This window comes from Neofelis nebulosa, chromosome 1 (genome assembly GCF_028018385.1).
Source record: "Neofelis nebulosa isolate mNeoNeb1 chromosome 1, mNeoNeb1.pri, whole genome shotgun sequence".
Classification (NCBI taxonomy): Eukaryota; Metazoa; Chordata; class Mammalia; order Carnivora; family Felidae; genus Neofelis; species Neofelis nebulosa.
The window spans coordinates 185,817,585-185,841,278 of NC_080782.1; the positions used below are offsets into that span (position 1 = coordinate 185,817,585).

Consider the following 23,694-nt stretch of genomic DNA (forward strand, 5'->3'; position numbering starts at 1 on the left):
TTAAATGTTTAATTTTCAATAGCTTGAAAATTTCATGTGATACATTGTTAAGACGTGGATATGATTTTTAAAGATGCATTTTTTTTTCAAATTTATTTATTTATTAGAGAGAAAGAGAGAGAGAATGTGAGCGATGGAGGGGCAGGGAGAGAGGGAGACAGAGAATCCCAAGCAGGCTCCACAATGTCAGCCAAGAGCCCTTCACGGGGCTCGATCTCATGAACCATGAGATAATGACCTGAGCCAAAATCAAGAGTTGGATGCTTAACTGACTGAGCCACCCAGGCGCCCCTAAAGATGAATTTCTAATAAACAAACTGTTTCTCTAAGTTATGGTTTTTGAAAAAAGATATTCATGAAACACAGCAAAACATAAATATGAATAGTAGTACAGAGATCCTTCTCTGCTGAGGAAAGGTAAGTACTCCAGTCAAAACCAAAATAATTTTTGTAAAGTATCAGTAAATGGGATAGATCTATGGGAACTGACTTAAAAAGTTATAATAGAAACATTTTTATTCTTCCCATTATGAAGGGTATAGATAAAGATAAAAAATACCAATAGATTTTTGTCTAGAACGGCCTGAATCTAAAGTGCTCCAGGATATGTGGATTGTGTAAAAATGTCTGTTCTCACCTAGATTATCCTGAGACCATTTTCACACACTTTCAAATCAGAGAAAGTTGTGGAAGCTCTCTTTAAGATTCAGTAGAGACTAATTTCATCAATATCAATATTTGAGGTAAAGATAGAAGAAGGAAAACTGATGGCTACAATATCAATTTTCAATATGGGTAAACCACGCTTACTAAGAGAGATATAATTTGAACTGTTTCAAAATTATCTAATAAAAACTATATGTTATGTATATTATATGTTAGTTTCACATCTCCCCCCAACCCCCTTGTTTTGGCTTCAGATAGATAATTCTGACAGGGTACTGGTGGGGTGAACAGTCAGGCAAAAACAGAGTTGTCCTAAAACAATAAATTCATATTAAAATGAAAACCTTACTCACTTCCTCCTAAATTTCTATTGCTATTTGACAGATGACAAGTTGGCCTTGTCAACTCATTCTAAAAAAAAAAAAAAGGCAACATCTAGAACTGTAGTTTTTCACATAGCGTAGCAATTGAAAATTCCAGTTGTTGAATTACTTTTGAAAATCTAGATGATTATTATTAATATTTCAGCTATTTTAGGCTTGTGTAATATATAAAATAATAGAATATAAACATGGAGGATTGTTAATTTGTATTTTCGTCTGAAAAACTAATAAATGCAAATACTTTTTTTTTTTTTTTTTTTTTTTTTTTTTAAATTTTTTTTTCAACGTTTTTTTTTTTTATTTATTTTGCGGACAGAGAGAGACAGAGCATGAACGGGGGAGGGGCAGAGAGAGAGGGAGACACAGAATCGGAAACAGGCTCCAGGCTCTGAGCCATCAGCCCAGAGCCCGACGCGGGGCTCGAACTCACGGACCGTGAGATCGTGACCTGGCTGAAGTCGGACGCTTAACCGACTGCGCCACCCAGGCGCCCCAAAATGCAAATACTTTTGATAGAACTTTAACATTAGAAAAAAATTGGTTATCTGTATCTGTTAATATCTATATATTACCTATATTATTGTTATGTTATAATATATATATATATATATATACACCAGTTATAATATATATATTTTTTCAGTACCTATAAAAACATTTATATGTAGCCATTGAAGACTACTGTCTGCGTAATGTGGTTTGAAGAAACTGGGAATTGAACTGTGGCGAAAATATTTCTGAATTCTGTCACGTAAGCAAATGTTAGAGTTTCATTAGAAATCAGGATATGTTATTATATTTGACCACCTTTTCAATGGATTTCCTGTAAAATACAACTATCCTTTGAGTGAAGTAGCAGATTAAGCTCATGATAATGAAAAATTGTCCTAATTGAGAATTACTTGTTAAATGAAACAGAATTCTGCCTGCTAAATATAAGTGAGTAACGGTGTTACCTAAGGGTTTATTGGACAGCTCACAGGACCTCCAGGAAGACAAGAGAAGTTGGCTTGAATACCTGATAGTCCAGAAGAGTAATCTCAGTCAAGTAAAGGACTGGTTAGTGAAAATCTCACTGCCACTGCTACCAGGCACAGACACTGTAGACTATGCTGACCTCATCATTCTCTTGACCCAAGATGCCCCCATATGAACCTGTTGTCACTGCTAATCCCATAAACTGGATATGGATTCTACTGATTCCATGAACCTCACCATAAATCCCACGTGACACTGCTCTTTATTTTATTTGGTTTTGCCTCAGTGTCCGGAATAGGTGCATGGGATTGATCGGTCTGGTTTCCAAGTAAGTGCACATACTACCTACAAGATAGATTTGGAAAGCAAGAATCTGAAAATATCAAATTCTGCTGTTTAAAGCAGGGACTTCTTTGTAGCATAAAAGATTCTTCAAACATATATATGGCATTAATTTACTGAGGAACAAAAAGTAATTATAAAAACCTTCAACAACAACACCTTTGGTTGTCCAATATCAGTATAATTATCTCTTCCCTTATCTTCATTTCTAAAGTAACCCCCCCAAATTATCCATTTTCCCAACATAATATAACTATATTTTATACAATCAAATACATTTAAACATTCCCATCAAAAAGCTTAAACCAAATTATCATGAACTATGGCATACAAATTTAAGACCACAATCAATCATATGCATTAAAATTTTATTCTGTCAAAATTCTCATTTTGATATTGCCAATTACACACACCCTTTATCAATAACAGAAAAAAAGAAATATATAATGAAAGGAAATTATTTACATTGTACACACATACATATGCCAGAGCAAGTAAGGGAACATGGGTAGATGCTAGAGTACCCATTTTTTAACGTGTCAACAAATCACAGTTGGTTTTGACAAATCCTCTACTTCATTAATCATATCATGTGTCTGGTAATTTCAGCAAGCAACTTAAGTGTTAAGAGTTCCTGCCCTGTAAAGTAACCCATATCTTCATTTTTAGGGGATCTGAGTCTTTGCTGGTCCTACCTGTATAAAATGGCCATGTTTTTCCTTAAGGTATACCCTTTGATATAACATCACAAGTGTCTCCATTTGCATTAACTAAGAACAAGACTCAGAGTCTTTCAAGTGAAATCCTTTAGTTGTAAAATTAAATTATTCAAGAAGTAGGAGATTGATAAGACAAGGAATAATTATCAATAACGAGTGTGGTATTAAGCCAGCTACCATAAAATGCTATTCAGGCTTAATCTTCTGGGAAAATTCTGGGAAAGAGTGCAAATGCACATTTCCATCTTATTTATTCTACTCATGGGATAAGCATCATTGGTTGAGTGCTGCTCCAGGGTGCTATAATCACTTGGCATGTCCAGCCTGCTGCCAGCACTGTGTAGAAAGCTAGCCTTTCCAAAACCCAAGAAAAAAGGACCTTCAGTGTCAGGGATATAGATACTACCTGGTGGAAATCACCTGGAGCATATAAAAGGTCCAAGAGGTACGGGTTAGGTATTGCCACTGCATGCTACACTTTGGTGTTCTCTTGTGTTTAAATTATTTTCCTTCTCATTTCTACTGAAACAGACAATACAGATTGCATCACTGAATCCACAATGAGTGCTGATGCTGTCACTACAAACAGCTACAACTCTAATAACTGCAGTTACAGGACCTAGATATAACTATTGATGTCCTATTGCAGTCCTTGATTCCTCATATTATTAGACACTAACTCAAGTCTATGGTAGGTGTGCTTGACCAGTGAAGTCTAGATCATGGACCTCGCTGTATATGGAAAGGAGATTAAAATAGAAAATATCAGGAATTTTCATATTTTTATATGACACTAGAAAGAACTCAAATAAAAAGCATAAATGCAAGAGGAGATATTACAACTGATGTCACAGAAATACAAAGGCTCATAGGAGACTATCATGAACAACTATATGCCAACAAATTGGTAACCCTGATGAAATAGACAAATTCCTGGAAACATACAACCTACTAAGACTGAATCATGAAGAAACAGAAAATTGGTTCAACCAGTAATGATTAAGGAGATTGAATCAGGCCTTAAAAATCACTATTCACTTACCTCCATGTTTATCTTTTATGCTCCTATCTCTGTTCAAATACAGTCTAGAATCTCCTCAGTGTGTATGGGAGAACAGAGAACCCCCAGACAGTTCCATGTTCTCCAAACACTCTACTTTCTCATTCTTTCTTCTCTTCCACCTTGATCTTATCATCTACCTAAAAACAAATGTCATTTCTGAGGGAAAATTTCTGTGGTCATATCCTTTTATTTTATGTTCCCATTATATCCTGTATTTTTCTAACACTATCAAAACACAATTTTTTCAAATCACGATTTTATTTTTTAATTTTTTTTAATGTTTATTTTTGAAACAGAGAGAGAGACAGAGAGAGAGAGAGAGAGAGAGAGCGCACAAACAGGGGAGGAACAGAGAGAGAAGGAGACACAGAATTGGAAGCAGGCTCCAGGCTCTGAGCTGTCAGCACAGAGCCTTACACGGGGCTCATGAGTGGTGATGTCATGACCTGAGTGAAGTAGGATGCTTAACTGACTGAGCCACCCAGACACCCCTCAAGTCATGATTTTAATGTTATTTATTTTCTATTTATTTTCTCTGAAATATTCAAACTCCATATTTGAAAGATAATTTCTCTTTTATTTAATACTTAATCTCAACCACCTAATGGGTTTCTCTTCATTTGTTGTATTATACATATCGGAGGAAGGAGAAACCTTAAAATGAATATTAAAAAGTTATGGTATATTGCAATTTGTGTCTAAGAGATTTTTCTCACGCTGATACCTAGTAACCGTGGATCTTGAGTCTGGTAGGTATTTTATAAGGCTTGTGAATGGTGGCTCAGACCAGGGAAATGATGGGAATTGAGAGGATTGGACAGATCCCATAAATATTTAAGTGGTAAATTGGTAAGACAGAATAAGAGTTGATGCATGGAATAAGGTAAAATGAGATGGCCAGCTTGAAAAAATTGACTTTACTGGATTGATAAACTCAGTTGGACAGTGATGACATTAAGTTAGAAAACAGAGAACAGCCAGTTTGGATGATAGGAATATTTTCTTTGCCCTTATGCTGCACAGAAATAGACATTCTAGAGAGAGTTCTAATGCCATGTTTCATTCTTTAAATTCTTTAAATGTTCATATAGTTTTTAGAATTATATTCAATAAATAATCTATGTCTCACTAATTAATTAAGACAGATTTCTAGAGCATATTTTATTTTTTATTAAACAGTAGGGACATCTGGGTGGCTCAGTCGGTTAAGCGTCTGACTTCAGCTCAGGTCATGACCTCACCGAACATGAGCCCCTTGTAAGGTTCTGAGCTCACAGTTCGTGAGTTTGAGCCCCATATCAGGATTTGTGTCTCCCTCTCTCTGCCCCTCCCCCGCTTGCACTCAGTCTCTCTCAAAAATAAATAAATAAACATTAAAAAATTTATTAAATAGTAATAATTTATTAAACAGTAATAATATTCTCTCAAAGAAAATTATTATATGCTGAAGATGATTCTGGGAAAAGTTATAATTTGAAGGGTAACTAACCACAAATTTTGAATTTTATCTTCCCTAAACTTAAATATAATTTACAGTCATAAATAACAATGAGCTTTTGTTATAATACTCCTCATGAAGAAAGATATTTTACACCCCCCAGAAAATGTTTCTAAAATATTCTATGTTCTTGTGTTTTTACCATTTAGGTTGGCTACTTAAAAGTGCAAATGGAGATTCAAATAGTGACCCTATGCTGCCACCCAATGGAAGATATGGGAAATTATCTGTTTTAAACGTACTTCAGTGATGTTTATACCACATTAAGTAAGAACACTCCCATGACATTTGGAGTATTTTTCTATTAAAAGAATATCCACGATGTACAAAGGTGTGCGTCAATATCTGTTAAAATTTCTTTAGTTGTAATTAAACTTGTTTTATGTCTTCTTATCCTCACTATGGCCCAACTCTAGTTTTATTTTGTAGAAGCATACCCATTCAGGAAATGAAAATTTGATGTTAAAAATCAATACATAAAGTTATTAAATATTTAAATTCATTAAAACAAAAGACAATATTTAACCACACCTGTACAGTCAAAAAGGAGTGTGCAGGAGGAAGAAAATAATAAAGTGATTCAACATGGAAAATGGGGTTGGGGTTTGCATATAGTATATTAATTTAGGACAGAGGTGTAGGCTTCATCTAGATTTTATTACAACTCTGAAGCTTAGCAAAGGTGAATTTTGAAACTTAAGTAAAGCATTTTATCTCAGATTCTATTTAAAATGGGAATAATATAATTTATATCACAGGACTTTTGCAATGATTAAATTAAGTAATATCTGAAGAGTACTTGCATACATTAGTCATCAAAAAATAATATCTAGCAATAAGATTTTCTGTACAGTAAAAACATTTCACAAGTTTTATAATGCTTTAAAAATAATAACCCCACAATCAGCTGTGGACTTCTTGGTTCACACATATTTATATCTGAAGTCATATAAGCTTTTAATATTCTGATTAGAATGCATCACTAATAAAAATCACTTAAAATCAGGTTTAATAGATACATTAACCCAGCTTGTAAGTAAGGCTTACTTTTGCTTACACTGCAGTAATGATGACGGTAAATAAAAGCATGATGTTTTTGTCGACTTGAGTGGATGAACTCAAGTATTTTTTAATTTTAATGATTGTCCTACTTCTATTTCATTAGACCTTGCTAAAATGACCGTCTCTAATGGTTCTGATTGCTGTCAAAATTTAAGACCTTTCCAGTGTTCTGCAAAGTTTGGTCTATAGGTCACTCACTAGTGGTTCATGTTTACAATATTTCCTCATGTTATTTAATCCTCCACTGCTGGTGTAATAAATTACCATAAACGTAGTTGCTTAATACACACACATTAATTATCTTGTAGTTGTATAGGCTAGAAATCTGATGTAAGTCTCTCTGGCTTAAAATCAGTAAAAGCAGGCTGTTTGCAGGACTGCCTTTATCCCTGGAGGCTTTAAAATAAAATCCTTTTTTTCTTTTCTTTTTTTTTTTTTTTTTTTTTTTTTTGCCAGCTTCCATAGGCAGCTTGATCCCTCACTTGCAGCCTCTCTATCTTCAAAATCAACACCATTGCATCTCTCTGACCATTCTTTTGTGGTCACAGTTCCCTGTCTCTCTCACTTGCCTATCTCTTCTTCCACTTCTATGAATCTTAATGATGTCACAGGACACACCCACATAATCCCATTAAATTAATCAAATCTGCAAAGTCTCTTCTACTATGTAAAGTAACATTCATAAATCCTAGGAATTAGGACATACATTTATTTGGAGACATGATTCTATCATATCTATCAGTGGTATCAAGTGGTTTGGCAGTTTTGTTTTTTAAAACAATATTTTGTTTTGACATGTATTTCACAATTTTGAAATGTTGAGTCATCATTTTTATAGAAATCACATTACAGTCTTAATCATTACTTCTGAAATTAATTTTTAGTGAAAAATGTTATTAGAAATTTATTTTCTATTTCTTGATCAACAATCAAGCTGCAAATACACCAAACAAAAACAGCATTTTGAATATTAACTTACACAAATGACAATTTAAGTTTGAAACACGTATTTGTGTAATAACACAGTCCAAAGATGGAATGAAACAAAGTCTGCTTTGAGGTCTGTGGGGGGGGTATGTCAGTCAATAAAGTTTACACATGAAGAAAAATGCATACAAGCCAGGTATGCCTTTTTATCTTGAAAACTGTGCTATACCACTACAGACTTTTAAAGATCAGATTACATTGGAAACTTCTCTATTTTTCTATAAAATTCAGTATTTTTTCAAGAATTATAAAACAATAAACTGCATAACAAATAGGAAGATAAAAATTAAATTCAACCAGATTTTGATGTTATGCCAAGTGGTATTTATCAAACATTTGCTTGACTGTACAAAGTATGGGTTAACACATAGTTTTTACTTGGAACAATAATAAAAAGAAACTATACTAATCTGCACAGATATCAGTGTTATACGGTCCTCTTAGAACAGTGTTCACTAAGAGTATTTAAGACCACTACATCAGAATTACCTGAAATTACTGATAGGAGCTGAGTCAGAATTTGTGCAGACCCCATGGTTCTTAAAAATCTGCAGTTTGAGAAACATTATCTTTTTTTTTTAGTTTTAATCATTTATTTTATTTATTTATTTATTTATTTATTTATTTATTTATTTATTTATTTATTTTTATTTATGAGAGAGAAGGCATGGAGGGTCAGAGAGAGAGAATTCCAAGCAGGCTCCATCCTATCAGCACAGAGCCCGATGTGGGGCTTGAACTCAAGAACTGTAATAACATGCGCTGAGCCAAAACCAAGAGTTGGACACTTAACCTACTGAGCCACCCAGGCACCCCAAGAAACATTATCTTATGCCACATATGAGAATATGTCATATGCTATACATTACATATAACATACGGGATAGTAGGACAATGTTAGGGTTGAAGTGTGAATTGCCATTAAAATTAAGATGGCTGCTAAAATTCTAAGAATCCTTTATGTAGTAAGAAAAATTTTTTTTTTTGAGAGAGAGTGTGTGCAATTGAGTGAGGGCAGAGAAAGAGAGACAGAATCCCAGGATTGGCAGAGGGAGAGAGAAAGAGAGGGAAAGGAAGAGAGAACTGGGGCTCATCTGAAGTGATAAGCATGTTCACCTGAAGCAGGGCCCAAGCACACCTGATGTGGGACTTGAACTCAAGAACTGTGAGATCATGACCTGAGCTGAAGTCAAATGCTTAATGACTGAGCCCCCCAGGTACCCTGTAGTGAGATACTCTTAAATATCAGAGTTGTTTTTTCTAATTTTTTCTGTATCATTTACCTAATTTATTTTAAAGCAGAATGAAAGGTTAAGTGTAACTGAATGAGTAAATAGGTTATTAGTATACCTTCAGAAATATAAACAGTGAGATAAAATTTTAAAAATAGAAATCTCCCTTGAATTACATGAAGATAAAGAACTTCTCTGTATGGTATTAAAAGCATCTCCTTTTCATATCATGCACTCATTATGAATTTTTCTAATAGCAGTGTAAGGGAAACATATTCAGTGTAGATGGTCATTACAATTCAATTTATAGAAATTAAAGAGAGCACCTCTATAGATCCTAAGATGTTAAAATAATTATAAAGAAATATTACGAATAGCTGTATGCTACAGAATAAGACAAATGAGATGAAATCAACAAATTCCTAGAAAGACAAAAATCACCAAAATTGAATTAAGAATCAATCAAATTTGTAAATAGATCATGTAGTAAAGGTGAACTAATTAAAAAATCTTCCCATAAATGAAACTGAGTTAACTTTATCAAACACCTAAGGTAAAGATATCCTAATCCTACCCTAACTTTCCAACTCTTTATATTACCCCAACATGGATATAGGATGAAGACATAGAAAGAAAGAAAGAAAGAAGAAAGAAAGAAAGAAAGAAAGAAAGAAAGAAAGAAAGAAAGAAAGAAAGAAAGAAAGAAAGAAAGAAAGAAAGAGGAAGGAAGGAAGGAAGGAAGGAAGGAAGGAAGGAAGGAAGGAAGGAAGGAAGGAAGGAAGGAAGGAAGAAAAAAAAAGAAAACCACAGAAAAATATCTTTCATGAATATACACACAATTTTTTTTAATATTAACAAACTGAATCTGTAAACATAGAAACCTTTATACACCATGACCAAGTGGGGTTTATCTAAGGAAAATTTGGTATTTTAAAAACCATAAATCAATGAACATAAATAACATTACCTACTTCTACATATACTAGGATAGGAAAGACAAAACAAGCAAACAAATCTAAAATTTACACATGATAATATCAATAAATGCAGGAAAAGCATTTGACAAAATGCAACATCCATTCCTGTTATAAGCGTTTAGGAAACTACCAACAAAATTGAATTTTCTCAAACTAGTAATAGACAGTTACAAAACACCTACAGCTAACGTCATAGTTAATAATAAGTGAGTATCTCTCCTCCCCACATTGGGAAAAAGACCATGATACCTCTTCTTAACAACCTCTATTCAACATAGTACTAGAAGGGTCTAGCTAGTCAAATAAAATTTTTTAAAAATGCACAAAGATATAAAATAATGAATAAAACTGTCCTCATTTGTTGAACACCGCAAAAAAGAGCTGGCAATAATACAAAACAAAACAAACAATAGACAACAAATTCTGAACAGCTGGAAGTATAGTTTTTCATGACTTCATTTTCTATTCTCTCAGCATGTTAATTATACTTCCTTTTTTGTTGTTAGTGTTTGCTTGAGAGTTGGAAATATAATTTACAATTAATGTAAATCTTCCTTCATATTGCACTGTACCACTTGATGTGTAGTGCACACACCTTATAACAGAATATTCCCAAATTTTCCCACCTGTCTAACATATCTGTCATTTACTTTATCGACACACTATAACCACCTAATACATTATTTTAAATAAAATTTTAGCTGATAAATTAAAAAGAAGAAAATAAAATATTTTATTTTACCTATAATATTCCCTTTATAACACTACTGTTTTCTTTACATAGACCCATATTTCTGAACTATATCATTTTCCTTTTCTATAAAGAACTTCTTTTAAAATTTCTTTTAAGACAGGTCTACTGGGAAATAATGTCCTCAATTTTTATTTGTCTTAATATTTACTCATTATTTAAATGATAATTTCACTAGATACAGACTTTTAGGTTGGCCTTTATTTCTTTTCCTTTTAACATTTAACATATTTCACTAGACTTTTATCTTATTTCAAGAGTGACTATTAGACCATACTATTTATCATAAGGTTGAGTTGCTAGCAAAGTAGAAGAATAAATATCTTCTGTAAGAATTTTAATCTCAATGGATACTGAAGATGTGTTTATCTAAAATTAATAAAAATTTCAGAATTTATTTTTAAATAAAGACTTTATGTTGAAATATTCATACCAGTCAATTCTAGTTTTAAGGGAAGAAAACAAAACACTCAATGTTTAAAATAAGTGAAAATATTTTCTATTCAAAATTAAATAAAAACACTACAAGCCCTCTAGAGAGATACTTATATTTGACTTTTCAAAGTGACCTACTTTAACCAGTTAATCATCTTTCTATTCAATTTATGAAATGAAGGCTTTGCTTTTTAATGGGTAATCTGCATTTTATTAAAGATTGAAAGCAATGCCCATAGCTTAGTTATTCTTCACTGAAGCAAACTCTTTTTTGGAACTCAATGCTTATCATATAGTTAAAATGCACATTTCAAGTAGTTAATTTCAGGCTTGAAAAACAAGAAGCATACATATAACTGCTATGGTTACAACATAAAAAAAATAATGCAACTTTGATTTCTCAAGTACTAAATGTCATGTTCTGGAACTCCACTGAGATAACGTAAGTTAGAGCTTAATTTTCAATGAAGTCTATATAGAAATAATAAGCACAGAATAACAGTTCCAGTATGTGTGTTTGATGTAATTAGAATGCTAATAGGAAATGCTTCAGTGAACAAAAGTCAAGAGTCCACATCAAATTTAAATTCAAGCACTGTGAACAATGAAGTTTTTTTTAAATGCTTTATAAGAAAAAAGAACTATATTTTCTTACTCAAATTTCTTTACGTCTGAAGTAGTTAAATCTCATACTTACATAAATGGAAATTTGATAGTGTGTCATTTTTTTCTTCTTATCAAGTCTGCTGTGTGAATAGGTAATGGTCTGGGAAGAGTTGTATGGTTTTTTTTGGAGTTCAGTCCAGTGTTCTTTGAGTTCTGTTTTGGTGCTATTTTGACTTTATGAAAAGCAGGATATTAAGCTTGAATCTCTGAGCCACTGTTTTCTCCTCTGTAAAATGAAGATGATACTTAGCTTGGTATCAATACATATGTAATTGTTTTGAACATGAATAATACATGTAATGAAACAATCCGATCTATTTATATACTAACTGAATGATGTTAAGTTCCAAAACTTGCAGTTAAGTGAAATATTAGTAAGCAACTTCATACATGCACGCGCGCACACACACACACACACACAAATTCTTACAATATGCTTTCCTTCAGGCTTTAAAAGTCAATAGAATGACCTGAAATAGCATATTTATCTCAGTCAAGATTTCTTCAACAATAAAGTTTTACAAATGAGTTATCCTAAAGGATGATGATTGTTTCAATAATGTAATATAAATTAATAGAATAATTATTTGATTTGTTTGCTATTTTACTCAATTCACTAATAAAAAATAAAGTTTCAAAAAAATGAAGATAAGTATACAGCTATTTAATTTCAAAGTAGATATTTACCACAGGTTTTCTTAACTTTAAAGTCAGTATGTGTATATTTTGTTTTGATTTCCAGTAGACCATCCCAGTTCTATTTTTTTTTTTTTTTTAACATTTTGGTACTCTTGCCAAGTCTTGGAAGGTTACTTAATTCCTCAAGGAGTTCTAGTTCTATATTTCCCTTTTCAGGATAATAAAGAATTTGATGGATGCTTGGATTTTCTCTTAAGTGCACTTAAGTATATGTAAGGTTTTTTGGAGAAAATTTCAAATTAGCAGTCTTCCTTATTTCTTCATCACCTTGCACCCATGTGGAAGCTTAAAACAGCAATTTCTAATATAAAGTATGATTGACATTATTTTTAAAAACCGTAAGAAGTATGAAAAACTTGAATTTCTTGGGGGTCAGTGAGGTATTTGAGTTCAAGCATCACTTTTCAGGTGACTTGCTACTTGACTGATTATAAGTAATATGTTTCTACTTTATATCTAAGAAGTTAACTACTTTTATGCATCAAATGCTTACTTAGCTCACATCTTTGATCTTTTATCCTTGGAAATTATGAAAAAGGAGAATGGTCTAAAATGATTTGTAGATAAGAGCTTGCTAAGCAAGGAAGTTATGAACTTTTAAGGAATCTTAATTATCAAGGACAAAATATAACACCAAAAAGTAACTGTAGTCCTAGGACAGAAGATCACACCCTGAACAAAATGTTTATTATTCCTGCAACCTTTAGACTTAGTATTACTTTTCCAAGCAGATTTTATTCTAAGAGATCTAAGGGGATCCAAGAATGACAGGTTTGCCAGATGTCTGTTTATTGGCCAGCATATTTTTTTTAATGTTTTTACGTATTTTTGAGAGAGACAGAACACGAGCAGGGGAAGGGCAGAGAGAAAGAGGGAGACACAGAATGCAAAGCAGGCTCCAGGCTCTGAGCTGTCAGGGGCTTTAACTCATGAACAGGGAGATCATGAGCTGAGCCAAAGACGAAGCTCAATTGACTGAGCCACCCAGGTGCCCTTGGCCAGCAAAATATTTTCACAAATAAGCCAACATCTCAAATCTTGGAGGGGCGCTTAGCTGGCTCAGTTGATACAGCATGCAACTCTTATCTCGGGGTTGTAAATTTGAGCCCCATGTTGGGTTTAGAGATCACTTAAAAATATTTTTAAGAATAAAATAAAATCTTGGACATAAAATCCAGGATTGATGAATTATCTATTTTTAAAAAAAGAGTAAGAGGGAGGGACCAAGAGGGTGACATCAAAGACTCTTGAACTTCCCCTCTACTCCAAGAATAAACTGAATGTACAGCTACACAGGGAGCAATCTGAAATCCAGGAACTAGATGAATGAGCCCTTCACATCAGGCAAGTGCGAACATACCACTTGGCAACAGGTAGGAAAGGTTTACCACAAACTCCACCTGGACACAGTGTCATAAAACCGGTAGGGAGGTCCCAACTCCCAGCTTCTTCCTGGAAGCAAAATGTTTGAACCACACATCTAGTGACCCAATTTGTAAGACTTATTTGAGGGATGAGACCCCAAAATGCCACGCTGTGAAAGCCAACATGGCTGGCATTTGACGAGTTGCACAGCACTATACCTATCAAGGAAACAGGTTTTGTTTGTGGGTTTTTTTTAGAAAGTATTTTCTAGCAACCTTTTTTCTCCTTTCTGTTTAAAAGTCTGGCTGCGGGTGAGGGGTGGCACCTGGGTGACTCAGTCCCTTAGGCGTCTGACTCTTGGCTTGGGTCAGGTCATGATCTCACGGTTCCGGAGCTGGAGCCCCATGTTGAGCTCCGTGCTACCTACCAGTACAGAGTTTGCTTAGGTTTCTCTCCCTCTCTCTCTCTCTGGCCCTCCCCACCTCTCTCTCTCTCTCTCTCTCAAAATAAAAAAATTACCCCCTCCAACCCCCAGAAAAAAAGTCTTTAAAGTCTGTGGGGGCGAAAGGAGGCTTAGTCATTTAAGCCTCTAACTGACTCTTTACCTCAGCTCAGGTCTTGATCTCAGGGTCGTGAGTTTAAGCCGGGAGCTAGGCGTGAAGCCAACTTTAAAAATAAACAAAAACATGGGGCGCCTGGGTGGCTCAGTCGGTTAAGCATCCGACTTCGGCTCAGGTCATGATCTCGCGGTTCGTGAGTTCGAGCCCCGCGTCGGGCTCTGTGCTGACAGCTCAGAGCCTGGAGCCTGTTTCGGATTCTGTGTCTCCCTCTCTCTCTCTGACCCTCCCCCGTTCATGCTCTGTCTCTCTCTGTCTCAAAAATAAATAAACATTAAAAAAAATTATAAAAATAAAAACAAACAGACAAACATCTGTTTTAAAAACTCTGTGTAACAGATTTAGTTGCAGTAAACTCGGGAGCTGAAGCAGTCCACTTACCCTGAAATTCCTCCTTTGTCACAGCCCCATCACCTGGGTCCTGCTTTTCCTTTTGCAATCTTCTCAGAATTTCTGGCGAACGAAAGAGAAGGCGTGACCTCCCGTGGGTGCTCACGGGAGACGGTGTTGCGCATGTGCACAACTTCCGAGGTGGCATCCATCACAACAGACCCGCCTGGGGAGCTCCCTTGTTGCGCAGGAGAGCTCTGTTCAAATAATGCAGAGGAGAGTCCCTGTTACCCAGAACAGTGATAGGCAGATTAACGTAAGAAGCCTCTCTGAGAGGATAGCGGTCAGCCCTTAGATATGTAACCATCAAAAGTCGCAGCACAGGAGGCTCCCTGGAACTGGTTACTGAAGTTTCCAGAAGTGAAGCGGCCAAATGATACGACTGGCTCGAGTGGGAGCAGCAAACTCCAGCTCACCTCGCTGGCAAGTATTTCTTGAGAATGTGACACTAACATCAGCCCAGTTTTCAGCGACAGCGATGGCACCAGTTGCCACCGTGAGCTGCTCTCAGGTTCTCTTCAGACTTAAAATATAGACGCCTTTACATTTACTTTTGTAGATTATTGTTCTCTTTCGGAGTCAAGGTTGGTGCTACGTAAGTGGATGTCTGCTGCAAGGAATTTGAGGACATCCTCCTCCATTTGCAGGATATTAAGGACTCCAGATATTGTAAATGTTTCTCTTTAAGTTAGGACGGGAACCCAAAACAACTCCATACAGACCTTGTGCGTATCGATGATAGGTTATTGCTTTGTGGTTACCACAAAGCTTACATAAAACTTAAATGCCTAAAGTCTTGGCATTTAATAAAGCCTTCCAGAGGAATGCTGGCGATTCAGGAGAAGGCAAAGGCCTTCTTTTGGAACTTCTATTGCCTTTCATAATTACTAAAATATTGTGTGGTATTTTTATACTGTAGACAATTCCCAAGCTCAAGTTATCACAATATGCATGTGATGAGGGCATCGTTATTATCTCTGCTATAGAAAAGAATATTCAAAGGGTAATGGTCAGTTCAAGGTTATAACTGAACTAGCAAGAGTAGGAAATAGGACCCAAGTCTCCCAAGTTATAATTTGGTATGTTTGTACTAATAAAGCCCATGTAATAATAAATGCATTAGTGATACATGCTGTATAGTATAAAATTCTACCCAAGAAGTATGTGCGTGTATGCACGTGTGTGTTGTTTCTAAAGCCCCTAAACTCCCCAGTACATGGAGTTTTAAAACTATAAGGCCAGCCTCTCAAATGTTTTTTTGAAACTAAATTACCCCTATATTTTATGAAACTAATCTACACAGTAACCAAAGGTTTTATTTTTCAGTTTCTGGATTTTTTTTTTTTTATTCTAGTAACAGTAAAGTATTTTTATGTACTTTATGTATGTACTATAAGGTATTTTACATACTTTTTATGATGTAATATTTAAAAAAGAGTAAAAATAACTGTTTGGTAACAAACTTATTTTCTTGGCCAATCAACTTTCCTATATTCAGAATAGCTGATAGGGTGCTTAGGTGGCTCAGTCAGTTATGGGTGCGACTCTTGATTTCAGCTCAGGCCCTGATCGCATCGTTCATGTGTTCAAGCCCTGTGTCAGGCTCTATGATGACAGTGTGGAGCCTGCTTGGATTCTCTTTCACCATCTCTCTCTGCTCCTCCAGGGCTTACGCGCTCTCTCTCTCTCTCTCTCAAAATAAATAAATAAACATTTAAAAAAATAACTGAAGTGAACCCCCTAAATTGAATTAAGATACAGTGAGTATGCTTGGTTCCTATACCCCAATACTGCAATGTTTATGAAAAGGTATAGAATCAAAAATATTTTAAACAGGAACACATGGTTCTATTCATTTTTCTTATAATATTGTTTCATACTTACTTGACCCTTGTTGCACTTTCACCAGTCATATTAAATCCTTCTCTTTTATAAGTTATTTATGTAGCAAAAACTATGATGCTAATTTAATAAATAATTATTTTAATACTATTTCACTTAAATTGAAATTTTATTTAGACTCATATCCTCAAAAATATCCTTTATCTTCTATTTCATGCTCTATAAAATTTTCACGCATCCCTACTCTTGTTTACAAGAGGAACTGGGAAAGAAAAGCTATACTATTTGAAAATAAATTAACCTGTCACATTCCTAGCTTGGCCGAGCTAGTAACTGTTTTTATTCTACCAAGAACAGTTTGCTGTAGTATTTCCAAATCAATTATTTGTAAAACATTTCATTTGAATGGCTTTCAGATAAATTTTAAATTTGGTCCAACTTCTATTGCTTTTCCATTTGATATCCTTCCACACATTTCTCTTTTCCTAAATATTGAAACTTTTCAACCACTTTAAAAAAAAAATCTGAATTCTTACTAGATAAATACAAACTTCTTTGATTTATTTATACTAAAGTAATAATCATAAAATTTTGAGTTTCTGAAAAAAAAAGAAGTAAAAGGAATACATACTTGTTTTAAAAATTGCCCAGGTGATTGAGAAGAGTAAAAAGTTAGTGCAAAAAAATACTTTCCTAGGCAATGAGAGATATTTGATAAGTTCAATCCTTCATTTATGAATGTTCAATAATTTTGAAATTTTTGTTTTGCATTTTTAGTTGTTTGGTTCCCCCAAAGGACGACATGTCTATACCATCGGGATATCTCTGAAATAATGGATCAGTGAGTATTCAAGGTTATTTTTACATTCAAAAATATTAATGAAAATAACACGCAGCCATGACATAACACCATGTCATATATAATACTAGCTTAAGAAAGACTTGTCATTACGCTTTGTTCTGTTAAATAATTGATGGGGTGGCATGAGTTGTCATTGCTTTCATTCAAGTTCTAGCATTTACTCTAAGCCTCTTCATTTCTTGCCTTCCTTCATATAGTAAGATAGCATGGTTGAACTAAGACCCAGAGAACTCCTTATGTTCCTGCTGAGACTTACACTTTCCTTTACTTCCACTTAAATGTTCTGCCTAAGAGCCACTGCCATAAAGGAAACTATAAAGGGCAGTGTTACCCATATGAACATGATCAACATGACTAAGTCTCTAATTTAGCAAGAGAGTTAGACTCATTATGCCCTACATTCTAGGTTATCTGAGTTCCCACAAACACCTCAACGTCCCCAAATTCCTTAATATCTGGGCACTTAAAATGACCCAACACGTTGATCTCTATGCCTTCACGTAATATAACGTGATCTATCCCTATTGCAGTCATCTACTTCCTTCATATTTCTCTTCATTCAGTGAGGATTTTAGTGCATTTCATTGTATTTCACCAATTGTATATTTTATCATTTATGATCATTCAATGTTAAATAGGTAAATATATTAATAGATAAATAATAGGGGGGCACAAAATCCAAAGCAGACTCCAGGCTGATCTGTCAGCACAGAGCCTGATGCAGGGCTCAAACTCATAAGCTATGAGATCATGACCTGAGCCAAAGTCAGATGCTCAACTGACTGAGCCACATAGGCAACCCTTGACTTTCTGTCTTCTAACGAACTTTTCTTCTATCTTACCTCAGACATTCTAATTGTCATACCTAGATTTTTAATTAACAACAATAGAACCACCTGCTGAATCTCGATTTCAGTTATCTCCCTGTCACCTTCTCTTTTTATAGTTTAATCATTCAAATACCTTGACTCTAAAATCTTTATAGACTTTTCCATGACCTACAAACTACTGACTTTTTCACTTTTCATCAACCTCTCACATCCTCACTTCTCTGCAGAGAGGTCCTAGACCCAATTGTCCACGTGTTTAATTATACCCTTGCATATATCCTCCAGTTTGCTCTCTCTCTCTTGATTAAACTCTTCAAACTGGGGTATGTGGACTACAACTACACTTGAATTAAACATTCTCCTCTGTAAAGCAGCATGTAGATATAACTGGGGGCACACACACACACACACACACACACACACCTTTTTTTAACCGATGTAACTCTCAAATGGGCACTCCTATACTTGTCCTATGAATTCATTTTTCTACTTTTCTGTGAAACTAATTCTCCAAATCTACTTCCCAGTCATAAATCAGTTGACAATTTTGATTCTTTTACCAGTGAGCTAATTCAAGCAATCAAGAACTTTCCCACATCTACCCAGTGCCAAATTCATTAAACTTCTTTTTTCTATCTTTTTCCCTACTACAGTGGATGAATCATAAATGTTTCCATCCAAGGTTAGGCTCTCCACATGTGCATTGAATCCCACTGGTGCATCTATACAAAAAATTCCCATTTTCAAGTTTCCCTTTCTTCCTGAACAGCAATTCATATCAACATTAGGAAACACTGTATTATATATCACACAAAACAAATGAACAAATGTCACTTTTAACTCAACATCTCTCTCCAGTTACCACTGTATCCTTTTCTGTGCTTCTATGTTGTAGTACATCATCAAAAAGAATGCTCTACTCATGTAGTCTTTCTTTTTCTTCTATTGAAATGTATTGAATCCAGGCCAGATCCTTGAGTTTATCATACAGTAGAAAGAAGCCCAGTGATCTCCACTATGCTAATTTAATAACAAGTTTCACTCTACAGTTCATTCAATATATTATCTGCATTTAACACATATTGGTTTTCTGTGATAACCACTTTCTCTTTGCTGCCATATTACTACACTGATCATTTTAAATAGTTTAATATATTTTTTATGCCTTCCGCAAATCTAAATTTTATAATAAACCAAGATTAGCCTCCTGTTTATATATATTCTCTTCCTATTTATTTTAATAAACTTTATTTTTAAAGTAGTTTTAGGTTCATTATAAAATTAAAAGGAAGTTATAGAGTTTTCCCACATATCCCCTGCCCTTACACGCATAGTCTTCTCCATTATCAACATCCCCCCACCAGTGTAGTACATTTGTTACAATTAACGAATCTACATTGATACATTGTTATCACTTCAGACTACCTCTGGGTTTGGTACAGGCTATGGATATAGATATGGAGCTATATATTTTTTTCAACATTTTTTATTACAATATCATACAGAGTAATTTCATTGCTGTAAAATTTTTCTGCACCACAGCTATTTACCTCTTAAACCCCACCCAGTCCCTAGCAATCACTGATCTTTTTATTGTCTCTATGTGTTACATAGTTGGAATCATACAGTATGTAGCCTTTCTACATAAGCTTCTCCCAATCACTAATGTGCATTTAAGTTTTCTACATATCACTTCAAGGCTTGATAGCTCATTTCTTTTTAATTCTGGATAATATTCCATTGTCTGGATATACCACAGCTTATCTACTCACCTACTGAAGGACATCTTGATGTTCTTGTGTGAGCATAAGTTTTTAATTCTTTGGGTAAATATCAAGAGATCAATAGATGGATCTTATGGTAAGAGTATGTTTAGTTTGGTAGGAAACCTCCAAACAGTTTTCCAAAGTGGCTATACCATTTTGTTTTCCTGTTACTAATGAATGAGAGTTCCTGTTGTTCTACATCCTTGCCAGCATTTGATATTGTCATTATTTTGGATTTTGGCCATTCTAATAGGTTATTTCATAGTTATTTTAATTTATATTTCTTGGTAGTATATGATGTGGAATATCTTTTCATATACTTATTTACCATCTCTATATCTTCTTTGGTAAGTGTCTGTTAAGGTCTTTGGTCCACTTTTAATCAGGTTGTTTTCTTTTTGTGGTGTTTTATGTGTTCACTGTATATTTTGAATAACAGTCCTTTATAAGATTTGTCTCTTACAAATATTTTCTTCTAGTCTTTAGCTTGTCTCCCAAATCTCTTGATATTTTCTTTTGTAGACTAGAGGTTTTAATTTTAATAAATTCCAGCTTATCAATTGTTTCTTTCATGGATTATGTCTTTAATGTTATATACCCAATGTCATCCAGGTTTTCTCCTTTGTTATCTTCTAGGACTTTTATAGTTTGATATTTTTCATTTAGGTCTATTGATTGATTTGGAGTTAATTTTATGAAGGATGTTAAGTCTGTGTCTAGTTTGTTTGTTTCTTTCTTTCTTCCTTTCCTTTCCTTTCTTTTTTTTTTTCTTTGCATGTAGATGTCGAGTTGTTTCAGTGACTTTTGTTGAAAAGATGATCTTTGATCCACTGTATGTTGCTTTGTCAAAGATCAGTTGACCCTATTGATGTGGACCTATTTCTGGGCTCTCTATTATGTTCTATTGATCTTTTTGTCTATTCTTTTGCCAGTACCACTTGGTCTTGATTACTGTGTATTTATAGTATAACCTGAAGTTGGGCATTGTCAGCCCTCCAACTTTGTTCTTTAGTATTGTTTTGGATACTCTGGTTTTTTGCCTCTCCATGTAAACTTTAGAATCATTTTTTTTTATATCCTCAAAATAACTTGCTGAGATTTTTATTGGAATTGCATTGAATTAATACATCAAGCTGAAAGGACTGACATATTGACAGCATTAAATCTTTCTATACATGAATGTGCAATACCTCTTCATTTATATAGTTCTTCTTTGATCTCTTTTATTAAAGTTATATCTTTTTTCTCATATAAATTATGCCCAAATGTTGTTAGATTTATACCTAAGTGCTTTGGTTTTTTAGGCTATTAATGTAAATGGTATTGTGTTTTTCATTTCAAATTCCACCAGCTTACTGCTGATATATAGGAAAGCAATTAACTTTTTGGATTAGCCTTGTATCCTGCAACCTTGTTATAATCAATTAGTTCCAGGAGATTTTTTGTAGATTCTTTTGGATTTTACACACTGAGCATTATGTTATCTAGAAATACTGTTGTATTTCTTCCTTCCCAAATCTTTCTTACTATATTAGCTAGGACTTCTAATATGATGTTGAAAAGCAGGGGTAAGAGGGAACATTTTTGCCTTCTTCCTGATTTTAGTGGGAAAGCTTCAAGTTTTCACAATTACATTTGGTATTAGCTGAAGGTTTTTAGAAATATTATTTATCAAGTTGAGAAAAGAGTTTACTGACAGTTTTTTATTATGGATAGGTGTTGGATATTGTCAAATGCTATTTTTACATTATTGACTAATACTTAGGTTTCTAAAACATAATGGATTTTATTACAGTCATAAAATTAACTCAAGAGATGTTTCTTCTAAACACACAAAAAAATGCGATAGTTAACACTCAATCTTTCACTGCACGGGATATACCGAAAGACTTCCTTAGCTTCAGATGAATAATTGTATATATAAATTTGGGGTTACTTGAGTTGGTGCATAGATGTTACTTCCCTGAAATATTTGCTCTCTCAGAGATATTCAGACATTGCCATAGCTCTGAAGCATGTGCACCAATGTCTATTCAGTCCTAAAGGAAATGACAGCAGTCTGGAGAAATATAATTGCTTATGTAAGGAAGTGAATGAGAAAACCCAAAGAGCTTTAACCCAGGAAGCTGTCCTATTTGACTAGAAGGATTTTATTTAAATGTGATAATGTTAAATAAGACTGCTCACTTTAGAGGGGGGAAAAAACTATGTTAAGTCAGTTATTTTCTAGAAGTAGATCCTGAGGCAGGGGTTCTCGTTCAAATATTATTTGCGGAATGCTTTCAGGAGAAGGGGAATTGAAAAAGCAAGAAAGGATACAAGAAGAAAGTTGAACAAGAATGTGTTTTTAGCTATAGAAACATACAAATTCTGGAACACAAATTGTAACATTTTTCCCACCTTGAGGCAAGGGACTGCCCTTTGGGATCCCTCTGTCAATCAGGCATTAGGGAAGGTCTGGGTTAGGTAGCTCCCATTTGACTATGCTCCATTCTTAAGTAGGAAACCTAAGTATGTATTAGGCAACATTAACAGTGGGAGGAGGGAAATCACACTAGCATCTCCTTTTAGAGCTGATACTTACTAGCTTATATATGTGTCAATTTCCCTACAAAGAGATGCTTTTCTCCCAGTTTTTTTTTTTTTTTTTTATTTTGGACATGGCCCACCATTTTGTTTGTTTGTTTGTTGCTTAGCAGTCAGTATACCTCAGTAAAAGTGAGCTCAGCCAAATTAAGTCCCAACAGGTCCCGAGAGACCTCCATTACACTTGAGCATCCCTCAGTGCATGTAAGATAGAGATTACATTTTAGGAAGATAAGAGACTCAAAGAGTTTCATTTCTGTTGTCACTGCCTAGAACATGGAATTAGTACTGCTAAACTTTGCAAAGAAGTGGTAACCAAGGTGTATACACAGCCTCCAAAACCCTAAATCATTTTCCTTGGTGGTTTCTGTGTGAGTGAATTATTTGAAATGATGCTAAATAAAAAAATTTAAAGCTATATTTGTCACAGGACATCTGTAGAGAAGAAAATAATTTTTAATTATTTGATTGTTTTCTTTATATGAAATATTCTATCTTATATCATGCCATCATTAAAATGTTAAAAATAAAAACATAAAAAAATATCATTACTATGTTTAGATTTTGCCAAGATTGTATGTATGTATAGCAGAAAAGGAAACTTTGAGCTCTCAGTGGTTTTTTTTTTTTTTTTTTTTAAATTTTTTTTTTCCAACGTTTTTTATTTATTTTTGGGACAGAGAGAGACAGAGCATGAACGGGGGAGGGGCAGAGAGAGAGGGAGACACAGAATCGGAAACAGGCTCCAGGCTCCGAGCCATCAGCCCAGAGCCTGACGCGGGGCTCGAACTCACGGACCGCGAGATCGTGACCTGGCTGAAGTCGGACGCTTAACCGACTGCGCCACCCAGGCACCCCTCTCAGTGGTTTTAATAAGAATACAAACCTAATGAGGCTTTACTTTGTCAAATTACTGTTATTCAGACTCTTGCTGTCATTGCGCTTTTTGCATAAAACAATTAGCCTTTTATGCTCTAT

General features: G+C 34.4%; 1 long non-coding RNA gene across 2 annotated transcripts in view; it reads right to left on the reverse strand.

The window, feature by feature from the left end:
- The window catches only part of LOC131483757 (uncharacterized), an 85,184-nt gene extending 70,288 nt beyond the window's left edge, over positions 1–14,896 (reverse strand). For both annotated transcript variants that reach the window (XR_009247892.1, XR_009247891.1), the window contains exons 1-3: positions 14,822–14,896; positions 11,791–11,985; positions 4,131–4,288 (exon numbers count right to left, since the gene is read on the reverse strand). This is a non-coding gene — a long non-coding RNA (uncharacterized LOC131483757). The remainder of the gene's footprint in view (positions 1–4,130; positions 4,289–11,790; positions 11,986–14,821) is intronic.
- Between the last annotated feature and the right edge of the window lie 8,798 nt (positions 14,897–23,694).